This window comes from Cavia porcellus, unplaced genomic scaffold (assembly GCF_034190915.1).
Source record: "Cavia porcellus strain 051 isolate PalLab524CR breed Dunkin Hartley unplaced genomic scaffold, mCavPor4.1 scaffold_66, whole genome shotgun sequence".
NCBI lineage: Eukaryota > Metazoa > Chordata > Mammalia > Rodentia > Caviidae > Cavia > Cavia porcellus.
The window spans coordinates 380351-387957 of record NW_026947549.1 but is presented as its reverse complement, the minus strand read 5'-3'; positions in this window follow the sequence as shown (position 1 = coordinate 387957).

Here is a 7607-nt window from a genome sequence, read left to right as displayed (position 1 = left end):
TGGGTGTGTGTTACATTACATTGACTAGTAGGAGTGAGAAAAACATCACCGGGTGGTGCGCATTGTATGGGTGTGTGTTACATTACATTCACTAGTAGGAGTGAGAAAAACATCACGGGGTGGTGCGCATTGTATGGGTGTGTGTTACATTACATTCACTAGTAGGAGTGAGAAAAACATCACGGGGTGGTGGGAATCGGAGGGTCTGAATTAGGATAGGCAGTGAGTGGCAATGTAGGATGGAGAAAATCACCGCGGGGTGGTCAGTATGGGGAGGTCGGGGAACATGCAGTGGCAATGTAGGATAGGTTTCTGAAAAACATCACGGGGTGGTGCGCATTGTGTGCGTATGTGTTACATTACATTCACTAGTAGGAGTGAGAAAAACATCATGGGGTGGTGCGCATTGTATGGGTGTGTGTTACATTACATTAACTAGTAGGAGTGAGAAAAACATCACGGGGTGGTGCGCATTGTATGGGTGTGTGTTACATTACATTCACTAGTAGGAGTGAGAAAAACATCACGGGGTGGTGCGCATTGTATGGGTGTGTGTTACATTACATTCACTAGTAGGTGTGAGAAAAACATCACGGGGTGGTGCGCAATGTATGGGTGTGTGTTACATTACATTCACTAGTAGGAGTGAGAAAAACATCACGGGGTGGTGCGCATTGTATGGGTGTGTGTTACATTACATTCACTAGTAGGAGTGAGAAAAACATCACGGGGTGGTGCGCATTGTATGGGTGTGTGTTACATTACATTCACTAGTAGGAGTGAGAAAAACATCACGAGGTGGTGCGCATTGTATGGCTGTGTGTTACATTACATTCACTAGTAGGAGTGAGAAAAACATCACGGGGTGGTGAGAATCTGAGGGTCTGTATTAGGATAGGCAGTGAGTGGCAATGTAGGATGCAGAAAAGGACCGCGGGTTGGTCAGCATGGGGAGGTCAGGGAACATGCAGTGGCAATGTAGGATAGGTTTCTGAAAAACATCGCGGGGTGGTGTGCATTGTATGGGTGTGTGTTGCATTACATTCACTAGTAGGAGTGAGAAAAACATCACGGGGTGGTGCGCATTGTATGGGTGTGTGTTACATTACATTCACTAGTAGGAGTGAGAAAAACATCACGGGGTGGTGTGCATTGTATGGGTGTGTGTTACATTACATTCACTAGTAGGAGTGAGAAAAACATCACGGGGTGGTGAGAATCGGAGGGTCTGAATTAGGATAGGCAGTGAGTGGCAATGTAGGATGGAGAAAAGCACCGCGGGGTGGTCAGCATGGTGAGGTCATGGAACATGCAGTGGCAATGCAGGATAGGTTTCTGAAAAACATCACGAGGTGGTGCGCATTTTATGGGTGTGTGTTACATTACATTCACTAGCAGGAGTGACAAAAACATCACGGGGTGGTGCGCAATGTATGGGTGTGTGTTACATTACATTCACTAGTAGGAGTGAGAAAAACATCACTGGGTGGTGCGCATTGTATGGGTGTGTGTTACATTACATTCACTAGTAGGAGTGAGAAAAACATCACGGGGTGGTGCGCATTGTATGGGTGTGTGTTACATTACATTCACTAGTAGGAGTGAGAAAAACATCACGGGGTGGTGCGCATTGTATGGGTGTGTGTTACATTACATTCACTAGTAGGAGTGAGAAAAACATCACGGGGTGGTGCGCATTGTATGGGTGTGTGTCACATTACATTCACTAGTAGGAGTGAGAAAAACATCACGGGGTGGTGCGCATTGTATGGGTGTGTGTTACATTACATTCACTAGTAGGAGTGAGAAAAACATCACGGGGTGGTGCGCATTGTATGGGTGTGTGTTACATTACTCACACTAGTAGGAGTGAGAAAAACATCACGTGTTTGTGCGCATTGTATGGGTGTGTGTTACATTACATTCACTAGTAGGAGTGAGAAAAACATCACGGGGTGGTTCGCATTGTATGGGTGTGTGTTACATTACATTCACTAGTAGGAGTGAGAAAAACATCACGGGGTGGTGCGCATTGCATGGCTCTGTGTTACATTACATTCACTAGTAGGAGTGAGAAAAACATCACGGGGTGGTGAGAATCTGAGGGTCTGATTTAGGATAGGCAGTGAGTGGCAATGTAGGATGCAGAAAAGGACCGCGGGGTGGTCAGCATGGGGAGGTCAGGGAACATGCAGTGTCAATGTAGGATAGGTTTCTGAAAAACATCGCGGGGTGGTGTGCATTGTATGGGTGTGTGTTGCATTACATTCACTAGTAGGAGTGAGAAAAACATCACGGGGTGGTGCGCATTGTATGGGTGTGTGTTACATTACATTCACTAGTAGGAGTGAGAAAAACATCACGGGGTGGTGCGCATTGTATGGGTGTGTGTTACATTACATTCACTAGTAGGAGTGAGAAAAACATCACGGCGTGGTGCGAATTGTATGGGTGTGTGTTACATTACATTCACTAGTAGGAGTGAGAAAAACATCACGGGGTGGTGAGAATCGGAGGGTCTGAATTAGGATAGGCAGTGAGTGGCAATGTAGGATGGAGAAAAGCACCGCGGGGTGGTCAGCATGGTGAGGTCAGGGAACATGCAGTGGCAATGCAGGATAGGTTTCTGAAAAACATCACGGGGTGGTGCGCATTGTATGGGTGTGTGTTACATTACATTCACTAGCAGGAGTGAGAAAAACATCACGGGGTGGTGCGCAATGTATGGGTGTGTGTTACATTACATTCACTAGCAGGAGTGAGAAAAACATCACGGGGTGGTGCGCAATGTATGGGTGTGTGTTACATTACATTCACTAGCAGGAGTGAGAAAAACATCACGGGGTGGTGCGCATTGTATGGGTGTGTGTTACATTACATTCACTAGTAGGAGTGAGAAAAACATCACGGGGTGGTGCGCATTGTATGGGTGTGTGTTACATTACATTCACAAGTAGCAGTGAGAAAAACATCACGGGGTGGTGCGCATTGTATGGGTGTGTGTTACATTACATTCACTAGTAGGAGTGAGAAAAACATCACGGGGTGGTGCGCATTGTATGGGTGTGTCTTACATTACATTCACTAGTAGGAGTGAGAAAAACATCACGGGGTGGTGTGAATCGGAGTGTCTGAATTAGAATAGGCAGTGAGTGGCAATGTAGGATGGAGAAAAGCACCGCGGGGTGGTCAGCATGGGGAGGTCAGGGAAAATGCAGTGGCAATGTAGGATAGGTTTCTGAAAAACATCACGGCGTGGTGCACATTGTATGGGTGTGTGTTACATTAAATTAACTAGTAGGAGTGAGAAAAACATCACGGGGTGGTGCGCATTGTATGGGTGTGTGTTACATTACATTCACTAGTAGGAGTGAGAAAAACATCACGGGGTGGTGCGCATTGTATGGGTGTGTGTTACATTACATTCACTAGTAGGTGTGAGAAAGACATCACGGGGTGGTGCCCATTGTATGGGTGTGTGTTACATTACATTCACTAGTAGGAGTGAGAAAAACATCACGGGGTGGTGCGCATTGTATGCGTGTGTGTTACATTACATTCACTAGTAGGAGTGAGAAAAACATCACCGGGTGGTGTGTATTGGAGGGTCTGAATTAGGATAGGCAGTAAGTGGCAATGTAGGATGGAGAAAAGCACCGCCGGGTGGTCAGCATGGGGAGGTCAGGGAACATGCAGTGGCAATGTAGGATAGGTTTCTGAAAAACATCGCGGGGTGGTGCGCATTGTATCGGTGTGTGTTACATTACATTCACTAGTAGGAGTGAGAAAAACATCACGGGGTGGTGAGCATTGTATGGGTGTGTGTTACATTACATTCACTAGTAGGAGTGAGAAAAACATCACGGGGTGGTGCGCATTGTATGGGTGTGTGTTACATTACATTCACTAGTAGGAGTGAGAAAAACATCACGGGGTGGTGAGAATCGGAGGGTCTGAATTAGGATAGGCAGTGAGTGGCAATGTAGGATGGAGAAAAGCACCGCGGGGTGGTCAGCATGGTGAGGTCAGGGAACATGCAGTGGCAATGCAGGATAGGTTTCTGAAAAACATCACGGGGTGGTGCGCATTGTATGGGTGTGTGTTACATTACATTCACTAGCAGGAGTGACAAAAACATCACGGGGTGGTGCGCAATGTATGGGTGTGTGTTACATTACATTCACTAGTAGGAGTGAGAAAAACATCACGGGGTGGTGCGCATTGTATGGGTGTGTGTTACATTACATTCACTAGTAGGAGTGAGAAAAACATCACGGGGTGGTGCGCATTGTATGGGTGTGTGTTACATTACATTCACTAGTAGGAGTGAGAAAAACATCACGGGGTCGTGCGCATTGTATGGGTGTGTGTTACATTACATTCACTAGTAGGAGTGAGAAAAACATCACGGGGTGGTGCGCATTGTATGGGTGTGTGTTACATTAAATTCACTAGTAGGAGTGAGAAAAACATCACGGGGTGGTGCGCATTGTATGGGTGTTTGTTACATTACATTCACTAGTATGAGTGAGAAAAATATCACGGGGTGGTGCGCATTGTATGGGTATGTGTTACATTACATTCACTAGTAGGAGTGAGAAAAACATCACGGGTTTGTGCGCATTGTATGGGTGTGTGTTACATTACATTCACTAGTAGGAGTGAGAAAAACATCACGGGGTGGTTCGCATTGTATGGGTGTGTGTTACATTACATTCACTAGTAGGAGTGAGAAAAACATCACGGGGTGGTGCGCATTGTATGGCTGTGTGTTACATTACATTCACTAGTAGGAGTGAGAAAAACATCACGGGGTGGTGAGAATCTGAGGGTCTGAATTAGGATAGGCAGTGAGTGGCAATGTAGGATGCAGAAAAGGACCGCGGGGTGGTCAGCATGGGGAGGTCAGGGAACATGCAGTGGCAATGTAGGATAGGTTTCTGAAAAACATCGCAGGGTGGTGTGCATTGTATGGGTGTGTGTTGCATTACATTCACTAGTAGGAGTGAGAAAAACATCACGGGGTGGTGCGCATTGTATGGGTGTGTGTTACATTACATTCACTAGTAGGAGTGAGAAAAACATCACGGGGTGGTGCGCATTGTATGGGTGTGTGTTACATTACATTCACTAGTAGGAGTGAGAAAAACATCACGGCGTGGTGCGCATTGTATGGGTGTGTGTTACATTACATTCACTAGTAGGAGTGAGAAAAACATCACGGGGTGGTGAGAATCGGAGGGTCTGAATTAGGATAGGCAGTGAGTGGCAATGTAGGATGGAGAAAAGCACCGCGGGGTGGTCAGCATGGTGAGGTCAGGGAACATGCAGTGGCAATGCAGGATAAGTTTCTGAAAAACATCATGGGGTGGTGCGCATTGTATGGGTGTGTGTTACATTACATTCACTAGCAGGAGTGAGAAAAACATCACGGGGTGGTGCGCAATGTATGGGTGTGTGTTACATTACATTCACTAGCAGCAGTGAGAAAAACATCACGGGGTGGTGCGCATTGTATGGGTGTGTGTTATATTACATTCACTAGTAGGAGTGAGAAAAACATCACGGGGTGGTGCGCATTGTATGGGTGTGTGTTACATTACATTCACTAGTAGGAGTGAGAAAAACATCACGGGGTGGTGCGCATTGTATGGGTGTGTGCTACATTACATTCACTAGTAGGAGTGAGAAAAACATCACGGGGTGGTGCGCATTGTATGGGTGTGTGCTACATTACATTCACTATTAGGAGTGAGAAAAACATCACGGGGTGGTGCGCAATGTATGGGTGTGTGTTACATTACATTCACTAGTAGGAGTGAGAAAAACATCACGGGGTGGTGCGCATTGTATGGGTGTGTGTTACATTACATTCACTAGTAGGAGTGAGAAAAACATCACGGGGTGGTGCGCATTGTATGGGTGTGTGTTACATTACATTCACTAGTAGGAGTGAGAAAAACATCACGGGGTGGTGCGCATTATATGGGTGTGTGTTACATTACATTCACTAGTAGGAGTGAGAAAAACATCACGGGGTGGTGTGAATCGGAGGGTCTGAATTAGGATAGGCAGTGAGTGGCAATGTAGGATGGAGAAAAGCACCGCGGGGTGGTCAGCATGGGGAGGTCAGGGAAAATGCAGTGGCAATGTAGGATAGGTTTCTGAAAAATATCACGGGGTGGTGCACATTGTATGGGTGTGTGTTACATTAAATTCACTAGTAGGAGTGAGAAAAACATCACGGGGTGGTGCGCATTGTATGGGTGTGTGTTACATTACATTCACTAGTAGGAGTGATAAAACATCACGGGGTGGTGAGAATCTGAGGGTCTGAATTAGGATAGGCAGTGAGTGGCAATGTAGGATGCAGAAAAGGACCGCGGGGTGGTCAGCATGGGGAGGTCAGGGAACATGCAGTGGAAATGTAGGATAGGTTTCTGAAAAACATCGCAGGGTGGTGTGCATTGTATGGGTGTGTGTTGCATTACATTCACTAGTAGGAGTGAGAAAAACATCACGGGGTGGTGCGCATTGTATGGGTGTGTGTTACATTACATTCACTAGTAGGAGTGAGAAAAACATCACGGGGTGGTGCGCATTGTATGGGTGTGTGCTACATTACATTCACTAGTAGGAGTGAGAAAAACATCACGGGGTGGTGCGCATTGTATGGGTGTGTGTTACATTACATTCACTATTAGGAGTGAGAAAAACATCACGGGGTGGTGCGCAATGTATGTGTGTGTGTTACATTACATTCACTAGTAGGAGTGAGAAAAACATCACGGGGTGGTGCGCATTGTATGGGTGTGTGTTACATTACATTCACTAGTAGGAGTGAGAAAAACATCACGGCGTGGTGCGCATTGTATGGGTGTGTGTTACATTACATTCACTAGTAGGAGTGAGAAAAACATCACGGCGTGGTGAGAATCGGAGGGTCTGAATTAGGATAGGCAGTGAGTGGCAATGTAGGATGGAGAAAAGCACCGCGGGGTGGTCAGCATGGTGAGGTCAGGGAACATGCAGTGGCAATGCAGGATAGGTTTCTTAAAAACATCATGGGGTGGTGCGCATTGTATGGGTGTGTGTTACATTACATTCACTAGCAGGAGTGAGAAAAACATCACGGGGTGGTGCGCAATGTATGGGTGTGTGTTACATTACATTCACTAGCAGCAGTGAGAAAAACATCACGGGGTGGTGCGCATTGTATGGGTGTGTGTTACATTACATTCACTAGTAGGAGTGAGAAAAACATCACGGGGTGGTGCGCATTGTATGGGTGTGTGCTACATTACATTCACTAGTAGGAGTGAGAAAAACATCACGGGGTGGTGCGCATTGTATGGGTGTGTGTTACATTACATTCACTATTAGGAGTGAGAAAAACATCACCGGGTGGTGCGCAATGTATGGGTGTGTGTTACATTACATTCACTAGTAGGAGTGAGAAAAACATCACGGGGTGGTGCGCATTGTATGGGTGTGTGTTACATTACATTCACTAGTAGGAGTGAGAAAAACATCACGGGGTGGTGTGAATCGGAGTGTCTGAATTAGGATAGGCATTGAGTGGCAATGTAGGATGGAGAAAAGCACCG